At 38.1% G+C, this 15,994-nt stretch overlaps 1 protein-coding gene across 2 annotated transcripts in view; it reads left to right on the top strand.

The window, feature by feature from the left end:
* Positions 1-15,994, top strand: part of LRP1B (LDL receptor related protein 1B) — a 623,130-nt gene that overhangs the window by 279,045 nt on the left and 328,091 nt on the right. The window lies entirely within an intron of this gene.

Genomic DNA, 15,994 nt, shown 5'->3' with positions numbered 1-15,994 from the left:
CTCATCTACAAAAAAAAAATAGTTTAATTCTTTATCAGTTGAATCTTGGAATGTTTAACAGTGCCATCTGGTGACCTCTGCCATAACAACAGCGGTGGCACTTGGAGCATCCTGCTTGTGGGGTTTGCACAAACTCTGCTTGGGGACAGCCTGAGACATTTGGTATTTCTCTTTGTCTCCCTTCACTCTGCAGCTTCCAAAACTGAGATAAGCTGATTCATGCAGTCTTATTTTTCTCCTAATAATAATAACACCACATTGGAATAATATCCATGTGATGTTTTATGGTTATGCATCTACCATGTGTGATTGTAGCTGTGTAACTAGACATTGGCACAATTAATAGTTCCTTTTTGAAAGATTCCTATGAACTTGCATCATCTAAAGGCAAATCCCTTGAATCTCTGGTGGGGACCCCATTTACAGAGGACATTAACCATGACAGTTTCCCTTCTTTTATTATCCAAATTGATTTTTAATAATATTGTTTATAGTAAAACTCATACACTTATTTATAGCAAAAGCCTTAACCTCCCCTCAGGGATATGATAGACATAATCTATATTCTTAATCCTTCCATGTTGTCCTGTCATGTGCAATGACATTTGAAATATGGCAGGACAGGGGCTCCCTAAGAATGAGCTATATGGATCTCAATTTTGATCTCTGGGAAGTACTTGCAGTAAAACAAGCTATTAGAACTATTCTTTAAAATTTTGTTTTAAAAATTACATTTGCATTTGAATTAAACTTTTGAAAAGGTTTTTGGGAGAGTAGCAGTATAAAATGTCATTAATGTTGTTTTTTCTTCATGACTACAAAATCAGTGCAAGAATATTCCTCTTTGGAGAACAAGGAGGAAGAAAATTAAATAGTTCATGTGTTTAGATATTTTTCCTAATGCATTTTCTAAGTATAATACAGGGAAGCTCTTCATTGACTGCAGGGGTGGTGGGAGTACCTTTGGACAGACTTGGAACACCCTCTGAGCTCTGGGACACCTGGCACCCATTTGTGCCCACGAGGAATAGATACAGATGAACAGAAATAGAAAACACACAAACAGCTTAAAACTACTACACGTGTTTTCTGCCCCATAAAGAGGCACTTGTGTGCTGTTAACCCAATTAAGGGAAAAATGAAAAATGGAAAACCAGACCCATTTTATCCCATCTCTTCTGGTGATAATCTTTCTTCATTTTCTAATGTCAATTGACTCATCCCTAAGTAATGACTGCATATCCTGATCGCTCCTTTCTTTGTCACACATTATTCCAAACTCAACTTTGGCAAGCCATTCCTTTTCTGAGCGTCAGATGGGATGTGCAGATCAGAGATTGTGGCAGTGTTTGCATCTGCACTTGGCTGCTGCCCTGCAAAGTGCCTCGTGTGAAAACACCGTGTTCCTGTGCATGGACAGGAATGCTGTGTGTGCCTGAGCTTTGTAGAGCTCTCAAGCATTGTAGCATCTGCTGTACTGAGCTGAATTTAAAAAAAAATAGTACATTTTCTTTCCTGGAAAACAGAGATTGGTAACAGACTAGGACTCAATGAATGGTTTTGGCGGTTTTTAATTAAAATTTCAGGTTTTACTGAGCAACATGAAAGTGATGGTGAATTTTAATCACATTTTCAGAACGTGTTGTCCTGAGATGTACAGAAATTTAGGAGAAGACCCCCTTCTTTAACTGAAGTGTTCAAATTATTTCATCAGGAAGCATGAGACACTCTTTCAAAATCCGTCTGCTTGAGTCAATGTGAACTTTTCCATGAATTTCTTAACACTGTTTACTAGACCATCATTCTGGGAAGCATTTTGAGTAGGCAGCTCTCAATCTCTGTTGGCACTGATTTATCCTTAAAATACTTTAATATGAGATATCCTCCAGTGACAAACTGGAGCCTAGGTTTGTATCTCTGGAGGATAAGTATCGAGTTCTAGAGAAATTATCTTTTTATCTTTTGGGTAAGACATATATTTGACTTGTAAAGTAGAAAATCCTAGCCAAGACTTGTCCTGGTGAGATGTAATTCCAAGTCAGGCAAGTGGGATCTCTGTTTTCATCTCCCACCAAGTAGATATCAATCAAAGTAGCTGGAAAATGAAAGATTGCTTCTCCCTTGCTGTTTTGATAATAAATGTCTAAATTTGTCCTGAAGTGTTATTGATTAACTTCATTAAAAATGCTCACAATGCAAATATAATACTTTGCAAAACTGGGGAGAAATTAGTGTAGGGCTGCCAGTGCTATTGAACAAGGATGATGGAATTATGTGTTTTTAGGTTTAGTGGAGCAAGCTAAGACTCCTCATCCTCAGAAATGGTTGTCCATGCTGGAATATTTTAGGGATCTGTAGAAGAATGAGTGAGAGGGATAGGGATTGTTGCTCTGTGTCTTTTCAATGACAAAATTTACAGGGCATCAGTCAAAGCTGATGGGTGACAGTTTTCAGACCAGTCACTACAAGTATTTCTTCAACACATTGGATAAGGAGCCTCTAAAATTCCTCTCCAAAGAATGTTGTAAATGGGAGTTTTAATGGGTGCAAGGACAAACTGGATATGGAGAACGGCAGAAGAGCTCTCTGAAGGTTATTGGATATACAGCAAATACAGAAAAATCTCTGACATGAGATTTAGAGTGTGAGAGGCTGCTCAGGGGAGGTGTCATGGCCTGTTCTTGGTCTTCTCTGTGCATCAGACAGTGCCACTGTCAGCAACTGAGCCAGATTCACCATTGGCCAAATGCTTTATTAATGCTGAGCTGGGAAATAGCTGGTGGTTCTGCCAAAAATACATAAATCAATACCTGAGAATACATACTTTTGGCTGACCCAGACATTTTCATAATTCCTTTCTTTTCAGTTTGCTCAGGGGGTCTGGTGAAGAAAATAAAATTAATGTTATATAGTCACAGTTGTTTCATTTAAATGTATATACAGGCTTATAGGTTTCAGTGCAGATGTGTATTCATGAATAAATAAAACATATTATTCAGGAGAAAGATACATAATTTGAGATGTGTTTCCTTTTAAGAGTGGTCAGATGTAGGTATTTTCTGAACTGCTTTTTTGCCTTTTTTTTTGTGGGGTTTTTTGTGAATTTTTCTTTTTTTTTTTTTCCCCAGTTGTTGTCATTATGTTTATTTTATCCTTGGATTAGCAATGCCTTACATTTCTAGAAAGAAAATAGACTCTAGCCTGTATGAATCCTAAAGCTGAGAGTGAAGAGATCCCTCAGCTCAGGGGCAGAGTTTGATCCATAGCAGGAGGAGCAATTATCTGGGTCCCAGAGGATCCTTCAGCCTGTGCTAACGCTGGTGCCTTGTTTTGTACACAGGTCATGAATGCTCTAATGACCACAATTCATGTTGCCATTTAGAGACCAGGAGAGCACGCTGTGCTCCCCCTTGCTCTTACAAGGCTCACTGACACAAACAATCAGGTCAAAATCACAGGATATATGAAGTTGCTTTTATCATATCAGCTCAGCTAACAAGGCAACAATTAAGTGTGTGCAAGCATTTCCATTAGACATACAAGCTTGGCATTTTAAATCTGAGCTGTTAAAACATTCCAGAAGATGAAACACAGTGTTTGCTAGCTTATTAAAAACACAAAGAAATAAAAAAGAAACCAAAAAAAATCTGTTACAATAAAATGCTTCATGTTGATCAAGCATTCTTTTAAATGAGAGAATGGCAAATTTTAAATGTTCTAGGTCCCCAGTCAGTGATTTTAAATGGTGGTACACTGCTTTATATTGTGCAGTAAGTTGCATTCGAACAGAAAAGCAAACCTGAGGAATCTGTCAGCTCAAGTTAAGGCAGGGAGGAGTGGCAGTGTCCCGTGCACAGTGTTCACCCTTCTCTGCAGGGCTGTGAAGGAGAGTGAGAAGGGCAGGGAGCTCCCTGTGTGCCTCCCAAGGGTCACTCTGCTCCCAGGCTGGGGATGGAGTTATTTGCACGCTGATGTGTGATCTCAGCATGCTCAGGGGATGTAGTTTAGGACCAGCTCAGGTGGGCTCATGTCTCTGTGGGATGTCCAGTCTCACCCCTGCAGCTCCCACTGGTTGTCCCAGTATTCTGGTATGAGGGAAGCTCCTAGACATGAATCCAGCATGGTACTCACCAGAAATTTGTACATCAGTTTATAGCTTTCTCTTTTATTTTTTTTCTCTATTTCCTGCAATAACTGTGTTATTTACAAAATCAGTGCAGAACTTGATAGCTGGTTCAGATTCTCTCATTATGATATTGTTATCCCAACCTGGAGCACTGGGACTGTAATTCAGCAATTCCACATTCTTCCTTCTTACTCATTCAAACAGGAGCCCAGCTCTGCTGAGTGTGTAGCTGCATTAATTCCTGAGGGGATTACATGGGACTCTTGTTAGCAACTTAGAAAACAGCACATACTGAAGAGGTCTGGGAGCTGATCATCATGAAGTGTCTTTTCTAGAAAGTAACATTTATGTAAATAGGAAAAACAAACAAAAATTAAAACAAAAAAACAGTCTTGGAAAGTTTTAATAAAGTGCAATGCAAAACATTTATTAGTGAATACATCAAGTGTAGGACCAGGAGGGACTTCAGTGGATAAAAATATTGGTGACAGATGGGTTTTCTAAAGAAATTCAGTGACAAAAAGGGTGCCTTCAGACAATGTGTGTTTTTTCTGTGTTTTATTTCCAAGGAGAACAATGCAGTAACACACTAAACTTTGCTAATGGCATTAAGCAGTTGAGAGAAGCCGGTTCAAAGGAAATTTCAGTGTTCCAAATTACACAGTGAGATTAAGGGAATTCACAGAGATGTAATCAAGATGCAGTAGAAATTAATTGTGGAAATAAAACAGGAATGGAACTACAGCAAGGGTATAAAGTCATCATGTAAATATCTGCATTGTCTAGCATCAAACATGGGAGCCTGAGGGATTTGTTGGCTTCTTTCTTCTTCCCCACACTCCTTTAGAAACAGAACAATCCCAGATATTTAAAACACTGAGACACAGAGGCCAAAACTTGAGACCTTGAAAGGTTTGCTCTAAAAGTGTTCCCTTGATCCAAGAGTGTTTGCTTCTTCGTACTTTTAAACTACTGGTGAAGTGTTTCAACTTCAATTTTGGAACCAGCTCAGGCTGAGGACCAGCCCCTGCTCATGAATTGACTGGAAATGAAAGTGCAGGAGCTGGGTCATCAGTGCTAAAGAAACTAAATAAAAATAAAAACTCTGTCAAAGCACAAGCTGGGGAGGAACAGAGATCAGAGACAATTGTTTTCCTTTAAGCTATTTATTCATCCCTATGGATGACTGCAGGACATACAGACTAGGATTTTTTCAAGAATTAGTAAGAATGGCAAGGAATGCACAGTTTTTAGTGCACAGAGGGTTGAAAAGAACTCTACTAAGTTTTTTCCCAATTTATTTAAATATATACATGCCATTTTCTATGAAGGAATGAACCTAAAATAATTGAGTACCAGGTGCCAGCACAGGTTATTTGAATGGCTGGAACATAAGTGCCCTGGGTGGACTCTAATTTTGGCAAATAAAGAAGATCAATTACTTTGCTCTGTGGCGTTCCTTAAAACATTTAACAAAAAAAACTGCTTTGTAGTGACCACACCTGTTAATATTTTACTGTCCCATCATTTTTTTGTCACAATATATGGCACACACGCATCATAGATCTCCCAGCTGATATATGTCCCCATCCATTTGCTGTGCCACATAAATCTCCTCAGATAGTGAGAGTGATATAATATTTTAAAGAACTGACAGAACCAGTTCATCCAGAATTGTTTATTTTTTTATTTTCTTTTTATTTCGTGTTGTTAAGGTGATTCAGTGAAATTAAGAGTGGAAAGTTTGTTGGCAGGTCAAAATTTTGGTTTTTTTTAAGGGGAGAAAAGGGTGCAAGCCATTGATGACCCTGCACATAATTCACCTTGACATTAAAATCATTGTATGTAGATAATCTGTCAATGGAAGCAATACAGCCTGATGTGCTCATAGTGCTGGAACAGAAACTGTGCTCAACCTGAAACTTCTCAGGGCAAGCATAAGAGAAATCAAATATATGGTATTCTAGAGAGCACTGTATGATGAAGCTGAGGAGAACATTGCCAGCCTGAAGATTTCTGAGGTTTCTGATGAAATACCAAGCCAGACCTTTGAGCAGAGAGCAAGAAAGCCTCAGACAGCTCCTTTCTCCACCTCTGAATGCAGAAATTTTCCAGGCTAATGACTTGACCTTTATGTTGTGTAAGAGGAGCCCATAATTTTTCAGGAGTGCACAATATAAATGAAATGTGATCTTCTTTACAAAGTAGTATTTAGTCACCAGAACTCTCTTGAGAGCTTTTTTGTATTAAAAACATATTACAGGGGAAATACAGTTAAAATCTGCGAGTGGATGTGTATGAGGTTAAGAATTTTGTTTCCTTTATTCCAGTGGAACATACCCATCGGATTTAATGCTTTCAACAGTTAGCACTTTACCTGCTGAATTATACATGCATTGCAAGTGCTCACTGGCTTTCAATTCTAACAGGGTCCACTGTGTCCTCCAAGAAAAAACAGATATAAAAAAAATTCTGTTTATCAGTACGAAATTTTCATCTGCACCACTTTTTTGTTTATTTTTCATTCCTCCTTTTATTTGCATTTCAAATACACAACACCTTTTGCCTTGTTTTATTTTATGATTCCAGCCTTTCTTAATTGACCTTTTCACCATGTTTGGATTTGGCAGGTTTTTGCTGCTCACGCTTCTAGCAGTGCTGGGAATTTCAGTGCACTCAGCCATTGCTGCGTGTTTCTTAAAATTATTGAATATGGCCTTTTTGGAAGAAAAGGCTGGGAATTCATCACCTTGCTGAATAACTCATGAAAATAGTTAAAATAACCAGTTTACTTGTTGTGCCACCAACCAGGTGACACAGCAGCATTGCTTCCCAGTGTTAATCTGCAACAGATCATCAAATTTTATGAGATTTAGAAGACAATCAGATCTCAGCTAAAAGAAATCAGTTGACTTTATCTTTCACTTAAAAAACATCCAGAGAATCTGTCTTAACCGTGGAGTTTCAAAATTTTTCTCTCTTGTTAAGGTTTAGCTCCACTGGAAGTTCTGATTTGGAAAATAGCTTTATATATTTTCATGGCAGATTTTGTCATTATGCCAAAAATTTGCAAAATTTAAAGCACAGTTATTTTAAGTGCATATAGTAAATATTTTATCTGAACCAAGAGAGCCATAAATTAACACCTTTTGGTTGTTTTTAAGAGCAGAGTCACCCCTGTGCAGCTGGTGTCTGGCCACAGACAGCTCTACAGCATCTGTGTTTTCATTTACTGAGAGGGAATTCTCACTCCCAGCTTCAGCTCACAGTGTAGCTCAGGGTTTTGCCAAATCATTCACACATAGCTCAGACATTCCAAAGGCTTTAGCATGCAATAGAAAAGTAATCCACGGGCTAATATAACAAACAAAGTGATGAGGCAGGTCGTGCACTGTCACCACCATTAGCCTGCTAACTGTGGCCAGGTTCAAAAGCCACGACTTTAAATTGCGAGCCTTGGCTTGCTCTGCAAGAAATCCCTCCCTCTCCTTCAGATCTGCTTCCAGTTGCCAATTCCATCCTTTAATGTGAGGAGGAATAAACGCTTGAAGTTGCTGTTGCATCCAGGATGTTCGTGACTTCAGAATCCTTTAAAGGGCTGTTGACCCTACTGAGGTTTTTAGCTTTGCAGAAATTCAAGAGGAGCAATTTAGATGCTCGAGGAATGTGGTTAATTAGAAGATTTTTCCTGCCTGACCTAAGTGGATCGAACTGTGGGATTGCTGATATAAACAAGTTACTGGATAACACACAAAGGTTATTTAAATTGTTGATCAGGGAATCAAACAAGTGTAAGAAATAATGCAAGTTAGAAATGCAGGCATCATTTGTACTGAGTGGCATAAACAGAAACGAATCACTTGGATACAAAATAAATATTAGACACCTTTGTACATCAGTAATTATAGGTCAGAAGCATCAGATACATAAAATCACAAAGATCAACATGCATTGCTTGCTCTCTTGGAGTGTATATGAGTGAGGTTTGGGGGTTTTTAGGTTGTTTTTTTTCCTGGAACTGGCTGAAAATTTCTAAGGCCCAAGGCTCAGTCACACATTTGTTAAATGAGCAATCAGCCAGAGAGATTTCCCCTGTCTTTACTAGACACTCGAGTCTCACAGAAATATTTCTGTATTTTTTTCTCATTTCAGCTTTTGGCTGGACTGGTTAAGTTTTGATTGTTGTAGAGTACAAAGGCTGTCCCAGCCTGGAAAGGTAGACTTGCTTATTTGTAGAGAAATGCCACCTTCTTTCAGTCTCTTCTATCTCAAAGGCTTCTACTTCAGGTTTGCTCCAGTATTTCCTTCTGTACCATTTTCTGCCAGTTAAAATGTTCAGCAGGCAGTGATAGGTAGGTACAACATTTCTCCTCCAGATCCACAGGAGCTTTAGCAGCTAATACTCCCCTGGGCTGTCTCAGTGTGTCAGATCTGATAACTATTACTTTTCAGCAAATATCTACAATTCCTGTACATAATTGCATTACTAACATTATTATTACTTTGCAGTAAGCAAAGAAAACAGAGGTGCAGAGGTAAACAGCACTTACAGACTGGTGCCTGCCTCCAAGTTGTGCTGCCTCTTGTTCTCACCACAGGAAAGTGACTTTCATCTCATGTTTGCTTTGCATTTGGTGCTGGATCTGCAGTGTAACTGGAAATGTTAATAGTTATGGTGCAGCTGGTTTTGTGGCTATTCCCTTAATCCTTTTTTTTTTTACTCAGGACATGGCTAAATTATCCTTACAATTAAAAGGAAAAATAATAATAATAAAAAAAGGATTAGTCACATTCCTGGTAGTACTATTGATCTGTAGCTAGTACACCTGGCACAACCATCAGCTGGAGACGTTCACTGGCCTCTGGCTGTCATTTCCTGGGAAGATAAACTGGAGGAAAGATGACTCTGAACATGTCTTGTTGGCAGTATATTTTCCTAAGCATTTGCTCCTGGCAATTTTCAGAAAGAGGACACAGCCCTGATAGATTTTGTGACTGTGCCAATATGGGACTACATACATCTCCCCCAGCTACTTTCCTCCATTCTTTCACTGCTTTTTGTTTTTCTTATTTTACAAACAGATGATTTTTGTACAGGAGTGTCATGGAGCAGATGAGAACCCTCTGTCCCATGGACATCTTAGACATCAGGATGTATTGGGGACTATTGGGAAAAGCTTTCTTTCCCTGCGCTGGTAGATTCTGCCTCTCCTGATTATCACTGCAAGTTCCATGTTTCACAGGAGCTATAAACTGGGTCATTTCTTGTTTGTACCAGAAATAATCAATCTGTTATGCCAAGGAGGCAACTTTCCCAAGGTCCTCTATCAGCCTGGATAGAGTTTCTTCTTTATATCTTTCTTTAGCTTTCAACTGCGCCTTACCTGTCCCTGGCAAATGACTGGAATGAAACCTTGTAAAAAGACCAGGCTCTAAACTGGGATAAATGAGTAACACAACTGATAGAAGTTTTAAGTTCTTGGCACTTTTGTTTGGTTGCTGGAAGTAGAGTTGGGCTGTATTTTTTTTTTTCCCTGTCAATATTCCAAATATTACCAAATAGTTGCTCTGCAGTGTTTTCAGCCCTCTCCCAGGTGCTGAAGTCCTTGCTACAGTTCTTTTCCATTAAGAGTATCCTTTAACTTCTCTACCTTTTTACAATGAAAAATATTTTTGCCAGTAGTAATTTCATTACTAGTCACTTTGTCCTGATTTGTCTTACTATTGTGAGACAAATGGACTTCATAATCTGTCTAGACAGTCTGGTTGTTACTTTAACAGATGTTTGATCTCCAAAAGCAAGACATCCCTCTGCTGTTTTCTAGAAACCTTTCAGACACAGCTTTAATTCATTTTTATGTGTCCAGCCTTTGTTTTAAATCATATTTTTCATTTTTTCTGAGACATCTGTGAGCTATGAAAGTACTTGCACTGTTTGTTCCATCATGGATCATCAGGAGGAGGCAGTTCCTTGCTCCTTCCCTTGGACACTGAATTCCATTGCAACATTTACATTCCACCTTTTACTTAGAAGCTATTACCTGGACCCAGGATCTTTAAAGGTTTGTTGTTTGTTTTTTTCCAGTAGGAATTTAAAATATATTTTTGTTTGTTTGTTTTCTTTTTGTGTGTGTGTGTTTTGGGCTCGTTGGGATTTTTTCATTAGTGTGTATTTTAGTTTTTACATAATCCTGTTTAGTCACAGAGGACATCCAAAGCTCTTTTCCCTCAGACAGGAATTGCAACACAGATGATGTCCCTGGCCCTAGAATTCTAGAACATTCTAAGACCTATCATGCACTCAGGGACCCGAGCACAGAAATCTTACAACCAAGGCAGCTCACTTTTGGATTATTCAGTGTATAACTCCACTAGAAATAAGCTGCAGACAAGGAATTCTTCAAAGAAATTAGAGAGAAAGATTCAAAACAAGATTTTTTTTTTGGAATGCTGGAATGAGTTTCATTCTTGATGTATACTTACAACAATTTCCCCCCACACTTCTAATTTTAGTTATAAGGGGAAAAAAAATATTAAAAAAAATCCTTGTCTTAATAGAAACAAACAAAAATTTTGCTGAGGTTTCCTTTCTTAACACTGTTTATTCCCTAGAAGGATTTCACTGTTTTTGTCTTTGATGTGTTAGTACATCTTTTTATTTCTTGGTATTTTTCTCTCATGAAAAAAAAAAAAAGTGTGCCTCCTCATTTCTTTAGTAGGAGATGTGTATGTTAATATCTTTCTAATTCTTTTGATCAGTTTTGCACAGTTTCAGTCATCTAGAAATATTCAGACTGTGTTCTGTTAGTGGATAAATCTATTTTTTTAGTAGTATTAAGATGAGTTTGATTTTGTGGTGTAGATGGGTGCTGTTTTCCTCTGGGAATGCAGTGGGGAAAGGCTGACTGCAGTGTTCTGAGTCTCTGATTGTATCTGGGTAGGAATGCTTGGCACCTCCCCTGGGTGGAGCATCTGACAATGGCATGATGGAATTTTATCAGTCATGCAGTGAGACTCAGTGGCCCATTAACAGAAGAGATCCCCCTGGAGTTATGAGGGATGGGTGATGGAAGAGATAAAGAACACAGCCATACCTGGTTTTAACAGCTGGTAATAGAATACAGACTTTTGGTTACATCTTGCATTGCAACCCAAGACATCCAGGCACCTGTTTTTTCATGCTTCTATAGTTGTGGTGATTTAATAATTAAAAATAGAGTTAATTAAGTATGGGATAAATCTATTAATTGATAGGTCATGCTGTACAAGTTGAGAGTTCTCTGAATTTATATACATGCATTTTTTTCTAAGCTATATACATCTGAATCATAATATCTTTATTTTCCTCTTGTTTTCTATGGTTTCTGGACAGACTAAAGACTTGTGAAAAATATGAAAACTAGAAAGAATAATGTCTGCAATAGAGAGGGGCATGTTTTATTAACAGAGAGAACTGTTTAGGTCCTGGAACTAAACCATTAAATATCACATATATTGTTATCAGAGGATGCTAGCTTTCATTCCTTGTCAGTTCCATATCTTTTTCTGTTCTTAATAAAACTTCTTGTTCCTCCCTACCAACCCCAGCTCTGGTTTCTTGCTCATTGAGATTTTCCCCTTTTTTCTTTCATTCAGACTCCATATCTGAGCCTGGTGTTTGACTCTCTTGCCCCTGAGGCTGGAAGAGTACCAGAATAGAAGGAACCCTCAGCAGATGCAGTGATAGATCTGTTTCATATCTTGCTCTCCAATGACATTGCAGAAAGATTGCACTGTCCACTGTCACACACATAATTTGAGTAGTTCAGATGAGCATAGGTGTGCTAACAAGACTATCTTGACTTTTTAGTGACAAGAATGTTTATAGAAACTCAATTCTTAAAATAATAGTGAAGAATTGCTTCAGATGCACTAATTTCATATTCATTATGGTTCCTGCAGCCATCCAAAAACATGATAGAAACATGATATGGGATCTGTGGTTTCAGACAATTATGTCAGCCTGTAAGTGCTGAGTTACAAATCCCCTAGAGAAACTCAAACACAACTAGAAACTGCACACAAAGAATTATCTACAGAAATAGTTCACAGGGTGCTTCCAAAGGCAATAATAAAAATATTAAAAAAAAACCCCAAAAACACTGCAATCTTGTTATGAGTAAAAATTAGATCTTAAATCATCTATTAAATTGTTAATTATTTATCCATCTCTTCTTGGGAGTTCAAGTGAGTGTAATTGGTTGGTCCCTAATGAGATTTGTTGAGGATTCACATTTTTTCCTGTTGAAGTGATAAGAATCAAATTAGGAGAGCCTCTGAGTTTGTCTGTCAAAGGTGTGTATGCAGATGGGCTAATTCCAGTGGTGCTGGGAAATGTCTGGAAGGGCAGCAGGAGAGGAAAAGAAGGTTGGGAACAGAAGGAGGAACTCAGTGGAGGTTTTATTTTCTTATTCTGTTTTGATAAAATGCAGATTAGACACTTCCTGTCTGAATTAATGTCTGCTCTCTAAATAGACCAAACGCCACTGATGGGAGGCTTTCCAGTTTTCCAAAGTATGACCAAGAAAGAAAACTCAAATAAAACTAGATTAACTATTCTGTGGATTAGAGAATGCAAAAGTGCACTTCTACAGAAAAATCAAACGTCACATGAGATGGGAGCTCAAGTCCAAAGTCATTCATAAGAATTCCGTTTATTTTTGGGGATCCTTCTCCTTAGGTCCTTATGCTTTGATCCAGTACCAGGTGTCTGTGTGCTGTGCTGCAGGAAAAACACCCAACCCAACCAACAACTAGGATTTGAAGCACCTCAGATAAATTTGTTTTTCTATTGAATTAGTATGATTTTAACTGAAACAAAATAGTGCTGTTTTAATGAATGTTAAAAACCTAAATTTAGGTGCCTCATGTCTTTCATATTCTGAACTATATGCCTCACAAGTGGCAGTCAATAGGGGAATGTTACCTGTGTGTTTCCTTTACCTTTTTTCATTGTTTTCCTTGTCTTCAGCTTTTACTGATTTTTTTTTTTTTTTTTTTATTCAGCTCAATTCTATGATCATTACAGTCACAGTGATTCAGAAGTCTGAAGCAATACTTTCCAATTTCAAGTTTGTACAATAACCACATCTTTATTTCAAATGGGGATTAAAATAAGACATATATTTTCAAAAAGACACTGCTGAAATGTGCAGTGCTTGTGTTGTTCTTTGTCAGTTTAACCCCACAGACAAGTGAGGAGGAAGGGCTGGCCATGCCCTCAAAATACCTTAGAAAAGAGACATCCATAAAACCCAACAGGTGTGAAAAATGGCTTGTGGTGGACAGAGAGACAAAGGCTTTGTGCTGTTTTTGCTGGTGCTTTTGCTGATCACACAGGGCTGCTCTCCATGTCCTGGCTGTCTGCTGATAGCCTGGGGTGACCTCCCCACCGAGCTGCCCATCTGCTGCCTGGTGGCTGCTGCCTGCCATCAGCTGTCCTCTGCACTGCTGGAAGTGCTCCTCAGAGCTGGAGCAGACTCACACACCTTTTCCAAAGTCCTTGTTTTGGAGCAGGGACTGGTGGCCTCCTGCCCCTTGAGCTGAATCCAAAATAGAGTCAACAGGAACAGCAGATCTCCTTTACCCCCACTACAGCTGTCTTCAGCAAACCTTGAAAATACTGATAGCAATAATGATAACATCTCTGCATTTGTAACATGGTTATTTAGATTTTAGTGCAAACAGCACGTGCTTGCTCAAATTCCCTAGTCTAAACACCCAGGCATCACATTTAAAGGGTGCATTGGAATGTCACTTCAGAGGTTTTGATGTTCCCGTTGGGAGCTGCCAGATGTAAGAAATTAAAAGACCTCGTGTGCCACTGTCAAGAATCAGATTCCTCACTCTGGAAGGCATCTGTCCCAAATGCTGGATCTCAGCACACCCAGTGAACATCTGACAAGGAGAGTTCTGGCAGGGGGCTGAGCCATGCCAGATTGTTGTGAGCACACTCAGCTAAAAATCCCAGTGCTGTGTACAATTGCAGAAGCTATTTTTGTTACACACCTAAAAGGTGTACTGAAAAATTCCATTCTCAAAAGACATTTTGAAGCATTGACAACAAACAATGAGGACTTTGATTTCCCTGTTGTTTCATGGAAAGGTTTTTGGTCAGGGTTTTTTTTTTTGAGGTGGGAATGGTTAGTATTTAAAAATGTAACTGGCACATAAAAGATTTTGACATTTACAGCTTCATTCAGGAAGCATAACATCAAAATATAAAACAGAAAAACATTTTCTGTTCCATTATTATGGTAGAAATCCAAAGAATTAATATTGATTTAGATCTATGTAAATTAATATAATTTGACCCAAAGTTACTCTCTTACTCTACAGTATTTGTTATTTTGTCCTTGATAAATGTACCTGAAGACATTTCTCACTATGAAAGCTCAACTATAATTAGTGTCAAGTCCAAGTAAAGAAAAGATTGTAGTTGACTGACAATAATAAGATCATTTAGTTTGCTGGGCCCTTAAATTAAAGCTGTATTGGCTACACCTTGTAGAAACACAGCAATCACACCTGCTGCATCTGAGAAAGATCACAGTTCACCTCACACATTTCTTCTAACAAATACATAAAAAAAAAAAACAGTCCTATTCTCAACAGAGAATAAAATAATTGGATTTGGATGTGTGGAGCACTTGTCATTAAGTTTTATTCTTTAATACAAATTGTTTTTTACTGAAGGTAAGAATAGAGAGCAAATGATCATGTTCCCTTCTGTAGCTTCTCCTAAACAAGGTCTTTTTCTTACGTGTTTGTTGAACATAATAATGACAACAGTTCCTTCAGCTTTGTGTAATTTGTCTGATTATGCCCTTGGCTAGGAAAATGAGTTATATCTGAGAGTTTGTTAACATGATCAATTAAAATCTGAATACTTATGGATTGAAATCCCAATGCAACTTTCTGCTTCATAGCATCTTTTCCTAATGTTGTCTGTTATTGCACAATTTCCTGTAGCATGGAAAGTGGTGGAAATTGAGGCTTCAGATGCTTTTAGGGAGGAAGGTGTGGTAACTTCCCCAAGTATTTCATGTCAGAGTGGTCAAATCCTGCACAACAGGAGCCATAACTTCCACTGAAAGCAGCTGCAAGGGCAAAGGGGACTTTGGTGAATTTTGTGGGTGTGCTGCCAAGTCCTTTCAAAGGATCTCTGATGGACTGAAGCTGTCTGGATGAGGTGATCTTAAACAAGAAAGGGAAATGGTTACCACACAGCTCTTTCTCATCTGGTAAAGCCAGTGAAAGGTCTACTTTTTTCCTCAATGTTCAAGAGAAATCCCTTCATTCTACCAACAAGTGCAGAAAAAAATATCACTCCATTCTGTTCCATTTTTAACAATCTAGTGAAAATCCAATGGAAGATTCCTCTTAGGTTTTTGTTGTTTGTTTTTTTTTTTAATTTATGTAAAATTTTACCTTACTCAGATTTTTTATTTTTTATTTTTCCCTAATGACAGAACAGTTTTCATAGTCAGTATGTAAGATACCACTTAATACCACTTTTTAAAGTAGTGGTAAAAATATTCAGCTATGAATAATATTACCCTGTGACTACAAGATCTACTGCTTGTAACCTCTTCTTTATTTCAACCAATCCCATTTTGGTATCTTTAGTCCCTCCTTTTTTCGGCACTAATGCATTTTCACCAGCTACTTTAATAGTAGAGTCAAACTCATTTTCATCCAGTTATGGGGTTTTTGAAAATATTGCTCAATAGTTCATCCAATAATAGTTCATCTATATAAAAAATGTACTTGACCCTGCTCTGTATCAGATCCGAAATGCTTAATGCTGCAGATGGGAACATTATTTCT

Source organism: Cyanistes caeruleus, chromosome 7 (assembly GCF_971803275.1).
Source record: "Cyanistes caeruleus chromosome 7, bCyaCae1.hap1.1, whole genome shotgun sequence".
In the NCBI taxonomy this organism is placed as follows: Eukaryota; Metazoa; Chordata; class Aves; order Passeriformes; family Paridae; genus Cyanistes; species Cyanistes caeruleus.
This window is presented reverse-complemented; position numbering and strand designations above follow the sequence as displayed.